General features: G+C 40.3%; 1 long non-coding RNA gene across 1 annotated transcript in view; it reads right to left on the reverse strand.

The window, feature by feature from the left end:
* LOC110262010 overlaps window positions 589-12,869 on the reverse strand; it is a 30,694-nt gene continuing 18,413 nt past the window's right edge. Inside the window, exons 2-3 of the long non-coding RNA XR_002346493.1 lie at window positions 2,321-2,444; window positions 589-762 (exon numbers count right to left, since the gene is read on the reverse strand). This is a non-coding gene — a long non-coding RNA (uncharacterized LOC110262010). The remainder of the gene's footprint in view (window positions 763-2,320; window positions 2,445-12,869) is intronic.

Below are 12,869 nucleotides of genomic sequence, written 5' to 3' on the forward strand. Positions count from 1 at the left end.
GCCATGTGCTGGGGATCAAACCTGTACTTCCACATAAACAACACTAGGTTCTTGAGCTTCTGTGCCACAGTGGGAACTTCAAAACAAGAACAATTTAATCAAGTTTGATAAAAAATTTTCCAAGAAAATGTTTGAGTAAAAAGAAAATATGAAATTTTGATTTATCTGATTTGGTTAGGAAATAAAATTTTTGAATATATAAAATATATTCCAATTTATAATTTATAGGTAATCAAATGCCAACACATAATTTTAAATCAGAAGTTTTTAGGATGGGAGTTCCCATTGTGGCTCAGAGGAAATGAATCTGACTAGCATCCATGAGGACGCAGGTTCAATCTCTGACCTCACTCAGTGGGTTAAGGATCTGATATTGCTGTGAGCTGTGGTATAGGTCACATACATAGCTCAGATCTGACCTGGCGTAGCTGTGGCATAGGCTGATGGCTATGGCTCCAGCTCCTAACATGGGAACATCCATATGCTGTGGGTGTGGCTCTAAAAAGACAAAAAAAAAAAAAAAAAAAAAAAAGAAGTATTTAGGATATTAATATGGTTAATTAAAAATGAACAATAATTATTACCTTGTTTATACTGCTTTGTAATGAGATGAAAAGTTTACCAGGAAAGTTTTTATCTTACGTAGGAATACTGGTCAACTGTTCACATAGAACTTTAGATGACTTGGCATTGCAGGGCCATTCTGCATTTGCTAACATTGTATGTGGTGACAAGTAGCAAATCAGAAGTATGCAACAGAGACTATGAAAGAGAAAAGAGATATCAACCTTTCTCTTCAAAGAAAGGGATTTTTAAAAATAAATAATAAGATAAAGTAATGCTTTTCTAAATAAATTTATGTTATGTAGAAAGCTTTTTTTTTTTTTTTTTTTTTGGCCATGGCTGTGGCATGTGGAAGTTCCTGGGCCAGAGATTGAACCCATGCCATAACAGTGACAACATTGGATTTTTAACCACTAGAGTACTCCTAGAAATCATGTTTTAAAATGTATATTTGAAAATGTTTCCATTGCAGGCAATTCCATACTTAAAAGTTATGTTTAAGTTCAAAAATACGAATTAATAGGTATGTCCTATAGTGGTGGGGAGGATGCAGGAAACTTGGAAACAAATGTGCTATACTATGGAAAAATCTTCCAAATAAATCTTCCACAGTTGGTTTTGGTAACTGTGGTAAAGATGAAAGTCAATAGTTTTGAGAAAACTTTTGTATAACAGAGAGTAAGACTGCAGCAGAAAACCCAAGACGTAGAAAGCACAGCAAATGATACCGTCCTTCCACCGGGGTACGTGTAACTTGTAATTTATCTTTCCATTTATGATCACCAGTAAAACCAGATATGAATAAAGCAAAACACTTGGGTATTAGAACTTTAAATGTAATATCACAAACATATCAAAACTTTAATAAAGTATAATAACTTGTATAACATATCTAATCACAGAGTGAGAACTATATGGATTTTCTAATATTAATAAATATCATTAAATATATAATCCAGCCTTATCTGTGAGATGTTTCTCTGTGTCTGAGATATCCATAACATATTAGTATAGAAGTACTAGGGTTTATAATTAAATACTTATAATTAATGCATATAACTGATGTACATAAAACATAAAACTGAGTGTGGCAGGTTACACTTATTATCACCAAATATTTATTGCCTGTCCCAGAGGGAATTATCTATCAGTGCCCACTTAAATCAACTTTTCCATGTGATTTGGGATATGAGTAGAATTCCACATAAGAAATTTTAAAAATTCAGTAAGACAAATGTATTAGTTTTATAGGGTTGCCGTAATAAATTCCCACCAACTGGTAGCTTAAAGCAAGAGGCATTTACCTCTCAACTAGAAGAGGTAGAAATTTGAAATTAAGATGTCACCAGGGTTGGTTCCTTCCGAAGGCCCTGAAAGAAAAACTGTCTCATGCCTCTTTCTTAGACTCTGGCAGTTGTTGACAACACTTCCCATCATGCTAATTCTGCCTCCATCTTCATGGAGCCTTCTGCCCTGTGTGCACTTTCTTTGCCTCATTATAAAGACACCAGTCATTGGACTTAAGGCCATGTTTAAATCCAGGATGATTTCATCTTGAGAGCCTAAACCAACTACATCTGCAAAAGACCTTATTTCCAAAAAAAGTCACAGTCTGGCTGAGGTTCTGCGAGGACATTCATTTTGGAGGGTCCTTATTCAACCAAGCAATAACAAGTGACCTGTATTAGTTTGCTAGGACTTCCAGAAAAAATACCACAAGCTGGCTGGCTTACACAATAGAAATTAATCATCTCACCGTTCTGGAGGCTCAAAGTACAAAATCAAGGTGTCTACAGGTTTAGGTTTCTTCTTATTGCAGGTAACTGCCTTCTCACTCTGTTGTCATGTGGTTATCACTATGTCTGCATTTGTGTCCTAACCTATTATTATGAGAATATCAGTCATATCAGGTTAGCGATGATTCTCTTAACTTTATTTAAACTTAATTAACAGTTTTAAAAGGCCCAAACAACAAATGTAGTCACATCCTATAACACTAGGGATTAAGACTCGACTTTATGCATTTGGGGTAAGAGAGCTCAATTTGGCTCATAACATAACCCAAGAAATTAGCAAAGAAACTGAAAAGACATTTGAGGACACAAAGATATACTGTTAGCCATTAAACACACACACAAAATGTCATTATGGAAGTATCTATTAAATACAAGTACTAAAAAATAGAACAAATGGAAAATTACCAACTTTTCTTGAGCACTTCAGAGAATTGAGGTTGCAAGTCACATCACTGTTAAGAAGTAACTAAGAGAAGAGAATCAAAGTGGGCACAGCTGAGATTGGTTTACTGATTTACTGATTATGAAGTTGCAGGTGCTGGTTGCATTGCTGAGCTGTGGACCTGTTTGGACCACAACTTTGACCTGATATATGCCAAGCCTGCCTCTGTTCACTGGTATGTGGGTGAGGGCGTGGAGGAAGGAGAGACTTCTGGGGCCCATGAGGAGGATTATAAGGAGGTGGGTGTGAGTTCCACTGAAGGAGCAGGAGAGGAAGACTAATGACCATTCCTTTCAGCCCTGCGGCATGTCATACCCAGGACGTCAGCTTCAGCTAATGCTGACAGGAGTAGAAGCTTTCTGCTTAGACTGTCTTCACTTTCATCTGTGATCATGTATTATTACTTTTACATGTGTATCTGCAAGATTTTTCTGTCATGTCTCAAAAGTAAAGGCTTTCAGAAAGAAAAAAAAAAATAGACTGATAGAAATCCACAAATGGTAATTTCGATGAGTTGCTAGACTGAATGTAGACTAGCAAGGGAAACATGGGAAACCCCAAAAGGCCACAGTCTTAGAGGTGGCTCCCAACTTCTATGGGGTTTACATTCAACAACTCCACCAGGTTTCTATACTGAAGATCCTGAAAAGGCATCCTCTCATATAATGCTCTGGCACAGGAGGGGAAGAGTAATGATTTGAAAAGCCTGCTACCTTCTCCTGCTATGAGAGAATGTCAGAGCACAAGGAAACACTCACCAAAAGACTGAGATTTCATTATAAAATTATTGAGAGCTTGCCCTTCCTCTCATGTTACTACCACCCAACAGGGCTCCAGTATAAGAGTAGTTGATTACAGGGGACAGGGATGCAAGATGCACACTATCTGAAGAGTTCCTGGGGAAGCCCAGCATCAACTGGGAGACAAACAACAGCTCTAGAGAAATTTAAAGCTTCTGGCAACAGCCACATCTTAGTAAAAGTCCTAGTAAGATAAACAAATATCCTCACATCAAAGGCTTAGCTACCTCTATTCCTATTACCCGATGCAGCAGTAATTATTTCCAGTTATACATTTAAAGAGTAGGTCAATTACACTGGAAAACTCTCCAAACCTCCATACCATAAATATTATACTTTCAGTATCCAAAGAACCACAGCCTTGGAATCATGGAAAGGTCATGCCTGCTGTCTTCACCATACTGAACCAAAATTCTGATTCTATTTCAAATTCAGGACCTCATGCTTTCAGATGATAAACTTTCCCTGCCTTTTTTATATACACTATACTTTAACAAGCTGTGTTAGCTTTCCAACATTCATGTTGTTTTTAACTCAATGATAAAAGTGGAGTTCCCATTGTGGTGCAGTGGAAATGAATCCAACTAGGAACCATGAGGTTGTGGGTTTGATCCCTGGCCTCGCTCAGTGGGTTAAGGATCCAGTGTTGCCTTGAGCTGTGGTGTAGGTCACAGATGCAGCTTGGATCTGGCGTTGCTGTGGCTCTGGCGTAGGCTGGAGGCCACAGATCCGATTCGACTCCTAGCCTGGGAGCCTCCATATGCCACGGGTGCGGCCCTAAAAAGGACAAAAAAAAAAAAAAAAAAGACGAAAGTATGTCTTTTTAATTGTTAGAATACCTTCATTATTTGTTGCTTTTTTGTTTAGTAATAGAACTTATAATATTCGATAGATATTTCCTAAAGTTGCTATTGATGGCTTTCTAAAATATGCCATTCTCCTCTTGGTTACGGAGTCTACGTTTCAAACGTGTAGTAAGCTGTGTTCTTTTTCTTAACCAATAAATTCCTCCTCAAACAACAAATCTCTGCATATTTCAGGAAATGATGCAAGCCCATTAGGACTAAACCACTTGAAAACTGAGGCCTCAACCTAGATAACAAACAATAAATAGTCTATAGTTGAGAATATTCCTAAGCCCTTAGCCTCGGCAAGAGAAACCAGGGGAAGGTTCTCTCCCAGACACCTACAGAGCTTTCCTCAGATGCACCCCTCACCTTACACGGGCTTATGACTGGTTCAAATGTCACTATTGAATCATTTCAGACTTTGCATTCTTTAGAGGGGAGCATCATTAGAATCCAGAACCTCTGTTTCCACAAGTGCAGGATGGTTCATTTCTGCCAATGGGCAGCAGAGAATTGTAGGCTCAGAGGGTAAGCTGTCCAAAAGTCAAGTGTATTTTATATTTGGAAGAATAAAAAATGTTGCAGGTTTTGTCAATGTTTTCCCCTACCTAGTTTGAAACTCCAAATTTCTGGATCTTACACTAGGAATCCGGACTCAAAACAGAATTGACTCAAATGGAAAGAGGTTAAATTTGAAGGTCACCGGGGGCACTAATGCAGTTGACTAATGGACTGGTTCTCAGAACCCATGCTCTGTCTCCACCTGAGCAGTACCTCATCTTTAGGAGGCGCTTTCCCCAGTTGTGGAACTGGAAATCTTCGATAGCTGACTTTCCTCTCAGGAGATAGTCAAATTCCTCACTCTCCTCTCGGATCTTTTGTAAATTATATATCAGTGAGATATTCTATCATGTATGAATTTCTGATTGTTACTTATGCAGTTATGACAACCTTGCCCTGAATAAATGTGTATAGTACTCATAACATTTCTTTTTACTAGATAATTGGGGCAAATACAAATGTAACTAAATTTCAGAAAATCCCTATGGGGAAAAGTAGTATATAAAATCTTTTTTTTTTTTTTTCCATCTAGAGTGGTACCAAAATATCACAGTGCAAAATAAAAGGGTAAATTTATTTATTTATTTATTTATTTTTTGTCTTTTTGCTATTTCTCGGGCCGCTCCCGCAGCATATGGAGGTTCCCAGGCTAGGGGTCAATTGGAGCTGTAGCCACTAGCCTATGCCAGAGCCACAGCAACACGGGATCCGAGCTGTGTCTGCAACCTACACCACAGCTCACGGCAACGCTGGATCATTAATCCACTGAGCAAGGGCAGGGACCGAACCCGCAACCTCATGGCTCCTAAGTCGGATTCGTTAACCACTGCGCCACGACGCGAACTCCTAAAAGGGTAAATTTAGAAGAAATAAAAAGCATTTAAACTTAACTAGATGTTTTGCCTATGGCTTAGTGAAAAAAATAATGTGTTTGAAATTAAATAGACTTTTAATGCTTTTTTACTCTTATTCACTAGAATTTGAGACAATAATCCCTTGCATTTACATAGCTTATTCTACTTTTCAAAGTGCTTCCCCATGAATTATTTACTCTCCTAGAGGTTAGGATGCATCATGTGTATGCTGAACTTTGCTGCCTAAATGCCCTTCAGAGGCCTCAGGACCTCGGTCTTTGCCCTGCTATTCCCAATGTCTGGAAAGCATTTTCTTCTCCAGTAGGTCTGACTACCTCTCACTCTTTGTCCAGCCCCTAGTCTATAAATTCTCTCTTCAAGAAAGCAGTTTCCTACTCGTGCATCTGGTTAAGACTCTTTTGTATTTTGACCTACAGAATGGTGACTTAGACTTTGAGTACCCTGTTTTCATAGGACATTGTACTATTCCAGCCTTTGGTCTGTCCTTACCAATGAATTACAATGAATTCTTTATAAACTGAGAGTGAGATCTGTTCATCTATCCCCATATGATGTCAGGTATTTAAATGAAATTTTATAAAAAAACCTATTGAATAAATTAATGAATAAAATATAAATGAATGAATAGATATTAATATCCCCTTTGAACCTAAGTGCAAACCAAGTCTGAGGAAGTAAGGGTGTTGGTATAAGGTAATACAGCAAACAGACAGCTCAAAACAGAAATTCCCCAAAGAAGTTTTCCAGAGGGAAGGGTGCTGCCTTATTTAAGTTGTATTCCGACTGCATCAAAGGAGAGGAAGAACACTGGTACCATCACAATTTTACAAAAAGAGGCAAGTGATTATCAATTGACTGGCTGAAGTGTTTTGGTGTGGGTTTTCCAAAAGCTAAACCTGAGACAAAGATTTGTGTAGAGGTGATAAGAACTCCTAGGGATTACCAGCACAATACTGTGTGTGGTCCACTGAAAATCTGATGCAGACTGTTTAATATTTTAATATAATAAAAATATAGATCATGTTACATAACATTGATCAAGCACTTTTCATGTGCCAGGTACTGTGTGAGGCCATTTTAATGAGTTAGCTCATTCAATTCCACAGTAACCTTATGGAGTAATTAATTTATTATTCTTATTTTATAGAAGAAAAGACTGAAGCTTAGAGAATTGGTTTGTGGTGGAGGGCATGTGGTCTAAAATCTGACGTTTGACACAATTCCTGTTTTTACACTTATTGACAAATAAGTGATTTTGGAAGCCTCAGTTATTCTGATTGATAAAAAGGCTGTAGGCACCAAATAGATTTGTTTTCATGATCAAAAGCCATAATATATGTAACATGCAGCTGGCATATATAATATTCTGTTAATAAAGGCTCTTTTCTCTGGTTTATTTTTTCTCTGGATTATGAAATGCATGAAGGCAAGTCCTGTGTTTGCTCTGTGCATTTTTCCAGTGAAAGACAAACTCTTGAATATGTATTGAATAGCTGAATGATTGAAGTTTCTCATCCAAAGTCATTTAGTATATAATGGAATCAAAACTGAAATGTCTTGGGCCAAAAGAATTCATGCTCTAAAACCATTTGGATCCATGGTCATTAAAATAGCTTTGCCAATTAAACATATAACTTGTAATCTTATGTAAGTTATAATAATTGATGCAGGATTTAACACTCATTCATAGAAAATTGTCTTTACAGTTCCAACTTGGAATACTAGATATATTAGTCCCTTAAGAACAATTCTAGATCAAAAGGCATTCCTGTGATAACTTTTTTATTCTTTCTCCCCTCACTTCCACCCTCCCCTTCAAAAAACACATTAGAAAATTTTTTTCCATTGTCACTGTTTGTTCATGTCTTCTTCTCCTGACCAGTTGTGGAACAGAACACAAGGTTAGAAAATTTTCCTTATCTTCTTCAATGTAAAATATGCATGCTGCATCAGTTTTAGTTCTCAGGTTTGGCTGGAGGAAGTGGTCAAAGTGGGGCAAGAGTGGGGAAACATTGTGGCAATAAAAATCTTCCTCCTATAGCCATGTCTACATACAAGATAGAGAAAGGCAAAGCTGCATATAGAAGCTAATGTTAAAACTCCACACATAAAAGACAAAAAAAAAAAATCAACCACATTTCAAAATAAAATTAGTTCTAGACTCTATGCTTGGCAATTTATAACAGCAACAGGTATGGCTACAGGCAGAAAGGCTGAAAATTGTCCATGACAAGAGCAGAAGAGAAGAAGCCTATTGTACCTATCATATCTTTCCAATAAAGTTGTTATTTGATGATGATAATGTATTTTGTGCAGTTGTATATGAGACAGGATCCATCAATATAGATGTTGATAGTGAAAGCATTTTTTTTTTCAAACTATTACCACTTTGGAGTGCTCTGGTTATGAATGCCCATCTTCTTAGTATTACCAGAAAACCCTTTATGATCTATGTGGTTGTTTTGTGAACAAAACCAGATTTTGATTTTTGATCTTAGAAGTAATATATTTCTTATAATGTGTAATTGATATAATCTTGTCCCAATATCTTGCAATTTGGTACAGTTTTAACACAGACTATGTTATACTGTAGCTACCGCTGAAATTCTTTTTCTTTATGTATATAATTAACTGATAATAAAGCTAAATGGATATAGAGAGATTTCCTCTTTTGTTTAGAAAATTTCCAGCAGGCTTGGCAATATAAATTGCATAATTTAAGGACTTAAGCAGGAAAAGTGAGGGAAACATAAGACACGTATATTGTGTCTTTTTACAATCTAAAAAATAATTTTAAGTGTAATTACCATAATTTAACAATGGCTGGTTTAAAGAGTTTTCCTAGTAGAAATGTGTCATTTTTTTGTATTATATCAAAGTAAAAAAAAAATTGAAAAGCCAGCTACCAATAAATTGCTAATGTATTAAAATGAAGATAAAAATATGCATGCTGCAATGAAATACTGGTCTAATTGGTTGTTTAAGTGGCTGGTACTTTTGGCAAAATAACCTTTATAAAGTGCTGGGATTTCTTCAGTAAATGAATTTACCCATTGAGGTAGCAATACTTTGAAGTGTTAAAAATGAAAATTAGATAAAAGGAAATGACAATTATTGGAATCTGGTTATTTGGATATGTGCTTCAGAGCATGATAAAAGCTGTTCATGACTCACAGGATATGTGATGCAGAACATCCAAAGAGCTCTTCATTATTCAGAGAATACCTTCCTTGGCCTTGAGGTTAGACTTTTCTACCTTTTAACCTGAACTGCACTAGGGCCTGCATTCATCCAGAATAGTCAATTCCCAGCGTCATCCTTCAGTGATAGAAGGCCAACTGTGACACAATTTCATGGGTCCCCACGGCACTTCAGTGATACATGTGCAAATAACCTTTTGTATTTCTGTGGCACCATTCCCCCAAGGAGCTCAAAGGACTTAATGGAGCTCCTAAATTCTCTCAAAATTACCTTGAGGTGGGAGTAGATATCCCTGATAACATAATTCACATACAGTTAAACACGCTGCATGTTAAATCCCAACTCTTATAAAGGAACTAGCTATAATCAAGAGCCTCCTAAAACACTACTGACCACTAATATAGGTATTGTTAGTTGTGTTTAATTTGGTCAATAACTATCTGTTGAAAACCTATGTATGAAAAACTGTGTTTGACATACTTAATTACTCTGCTCTAACACTATAACAATAGCTGCCACTTATTGAGTGTCTATCCTGAGATTCACTGAGTTAAATACTTTACGCATTACTGGTAATTTCTCCCAATAAACACCCAAGACAAACTTATGTATGAGAAAACACCATTTTTCTCAAAAGTTGCCCAAATTCACATTGCTAGAAAGTGTAGTTAGTGCTGGCAATAAAGCTCAAGTATATCCGATTCTAGAATTGTTTTTTTATCACCATATCAAATACTTCTTTAATGGAAAAGATCACCTACCAATAATTAAAGTTATCCTTCCAGCTGAAAAAATTGATTCTATGAAAGTTCTTAAAAATTAATAACAAGAGAGAGGACAAGATGGCGGAGGAGTAGGGGGACATGCTCGCCCTCTCCTACAAACACAACAAAAAAAGCACATCTACAGAATAAATGACTCGCACAGAACAGCAACCAATCGCTGGCAGAGGACCCTAAACTCCAATAACGGCAAGAAGTTCATGACATTACTGGGCAGAACGGGAGAAAAGAGGAGAGTGAGAGAAGGTGAATCCGAGCGGGACGGGTGCTCCCGAAAGGGAACTGCAGAGGAGAAAGGGATCCTGCACCCTGGAAAGTCACCTACACGGGGGAAAGATCAAACGAACCAGAGGAATCTCCAGATGCAGAGAAGAGTGTAGCAGTAAGTTGGAGTACGGAAAAGCCGATCGAGAACCGAAGGGACCATCTGAACTGCGGGCACAGTCTCCAAAAATTGAGACGCCTGGGTGGGGGCTGGGTACCGAGTCCTTGGCTCCAGAGGTTAGTCCCCGAGAATGGGCTGGGGGGCGGGGGCGGAGCAGAAACTGCTTGGGAGGTGTAGAAACCATTTGACGGGGCAGAGACTGCCTGGGAGACTAGAAAACAAAGCTGTCGCAGAGGAAGGGAGCAATACTCTAGGGGCCGGGAAGTGGAAAGCCGCATCAGAGAGAACCTGGGAGAAGAGTCTGGTCTGCGCCCGTGCTGGGGAGGGGAAAGAAGAAGGGGTGGGTCCCCATAGAATAACCCCCACGCCACAGCAAGCTTACAGGCCCACTAGCTAGCAGAAAGCTGTGCTTCCCAGTGCATCCCCTCCCCCCACCCCCGCCACGCCCTACGCTCTCACGGACCTGGGGCTGCCTGCCATCCAGGAGGGCTGGCCTCAACAATTGCCTGAAGCCTACCACCGCAGGGGCTGTCCCTGCACAGGCCTGCTTGCCCTTTGGAGGGGCTACACTTCCACAGAGCAGCACCAAACACCACCAGCCCCCGAGAAAAGGCCTGCAGCCCAGAAAAGCTAGAACAAGCCTAGACAGGCTGTGAATAGATCTGCCTAATTCTCAGATGGTTTTTCTGAGTCGGGCTGCCCCAGGGAGAAGCCTCTTAGATTTCCAGCGGCCCTGCTACCCGCCCAAGCCTCCAGGGGGTGCCGAGACCTAGTGGATCAGCTGCATAGGACTGCCAGCTCCAGGCAGGACCCCCTGCAGTCCAGAAAAGCTGCAACAAGCCTGGCCGAGACGGGAAAAGATCTCAGACAGTCTTTCTGAGTCAGGTTGCCCCAGGGAGGAGCCTCTTGGATTTCCAGCAGCCCTGCTACCCACCCAAGCCCCAGGGGGTGCTGAGACCTAGTGGATCAGCTGCATAGGACTGCCAGCTCCAGGCAGACCCCTGCAGTCCAGAAAGCTGCAACAAGCCTGGCCGAGACGGAAAGATCCAGACAGTCTTCTGAGTCAGGTGCCCAGGGAGGAGCCTCTTGGATTTCCAGCAGCCCTGCTACCCACCCAAGCCCCCAGGGGGTGCTGAGACCTAGTGGATCAGCTGCATAGGACTGCCAGCTCCAGGCAGGACCCCCTGCAGCCCAGAAAAGCTGCAACAAGCCTGGCGGAGTGGGGAAAAGATCTCAGATGGTCTTTCTGAGTTGGGCTGCACTGGGGAGGAGCCTCTTGGGTTTCCAGTGGCCCTGCTACCTGCCCAAGCCCCCAGGGGGTGCCCCACTCCCACGGAATAGATGCTCAACACCACCAGCCCCCTGGAGGAGCCCCTGCAGCCCAGAAAAGCTGCAACAAGCTTGGCCAGACTGTGAAAAGATCTGCCTACATCCTCAGGCCGTCCTTCTGAGTTGAGCTGCCCTAGGGAAGAGCCTCTTAGGTTCTCAGTGACCCAGATAGCTGCTCCAGCCCCCAGGGGGTGATGCACTCCTGAGCAACAGCTGCCCAACACCGCCAACCCCCTGCAAGAATCCCACAGCCTAAAAACACCAGAGCAAGCTCTGCATGACCAAGTGAAATCTGCTACCATCGTGGTGTGGACCTCCCAGTCCTGTCTGCCCTCAGGAAGCCCTCCTTTGCTTCAAAGAAACACTGTTAGCCCCATCAACACTCCAGAAAAGCCACACTGCCTCAAAAAAGATTGACCAACAACGCCAGCCCTCAGGAAATATTCCACGGCAGTGACAAGGCAAACACTGCCCGATCACGGAGAGTACAACTCCCTCAGGAGAAAGAAAACAACAAGCAAGATGAAGAAGCTGAGAAACCACCCCCAGTCAAACCAACAGGAGAACTCACCTAAAACAGTCAACAATGAAACAGATCTCGGCAGTCTGACAGACCTGGAGTTCAAAAGAGAAAGAGTGAAAATACTGAAGGAATTAAGAGAAGATATGAACAGTAATGCAGACTCCCTCAGAAAGGAACTAGAAAATATAAGGCGGAGCCAAGAAAAACTAGAACATTCATTTGCAGAGATGCAAACTGAACTAAGGGCAGTAAAAACCAGAATGAATAATGCAGAAGAACGAATCAGTGATATGGAAGATAGAATAATGGAAACCACTCAATCCGGTCAACAGACAGAAAACCGAATCAAAAAACTGGAAAGCAATATAAGAGACCTATGGGATAATATAAAGCGGGCCAATCTACGCATAATAGGAATTCCAGAAGGAGTAGAAAAAGATAAGGGGATGGAAAATATATTTGAAGAAATTATCGCTGGAAACGACCCAAATCTAAAGGATACTGGGTTCAAGATACAAGAAGCACAGAGGGCCCCAAACAAACTGAACCCAAATAGACCCACACCAAGACACATCATAATAAAAATGGCAAAAGTTAGTGATAAAGAGAGGATCCTAAAGGCAGCAAGAGAAAAACAGAATGTTACCTACAAGGGAACCCCCATAAGAATATCAGCTGATTTCTCTACAGAAACACTACAGGCCAGGAGGGAATGGCAAGAGATATTGAAAGTGCTAAAAGGAAAAAATATGCAACCTAGAAC

This window comes from Sus scrofa, chromosome 8 (genome assembly GCF_000003025.6).
Source record: "Sus scrofa isolate TJ Tabasco breed Duroc chromosome 8, Sscrofa11.1, whole genome shotgun sequence".
NCBI lineage: Eukaryota > Metazoa > Chordata > Mammalia > Artiodactyla > Suidae > Sus > Sus scrofa.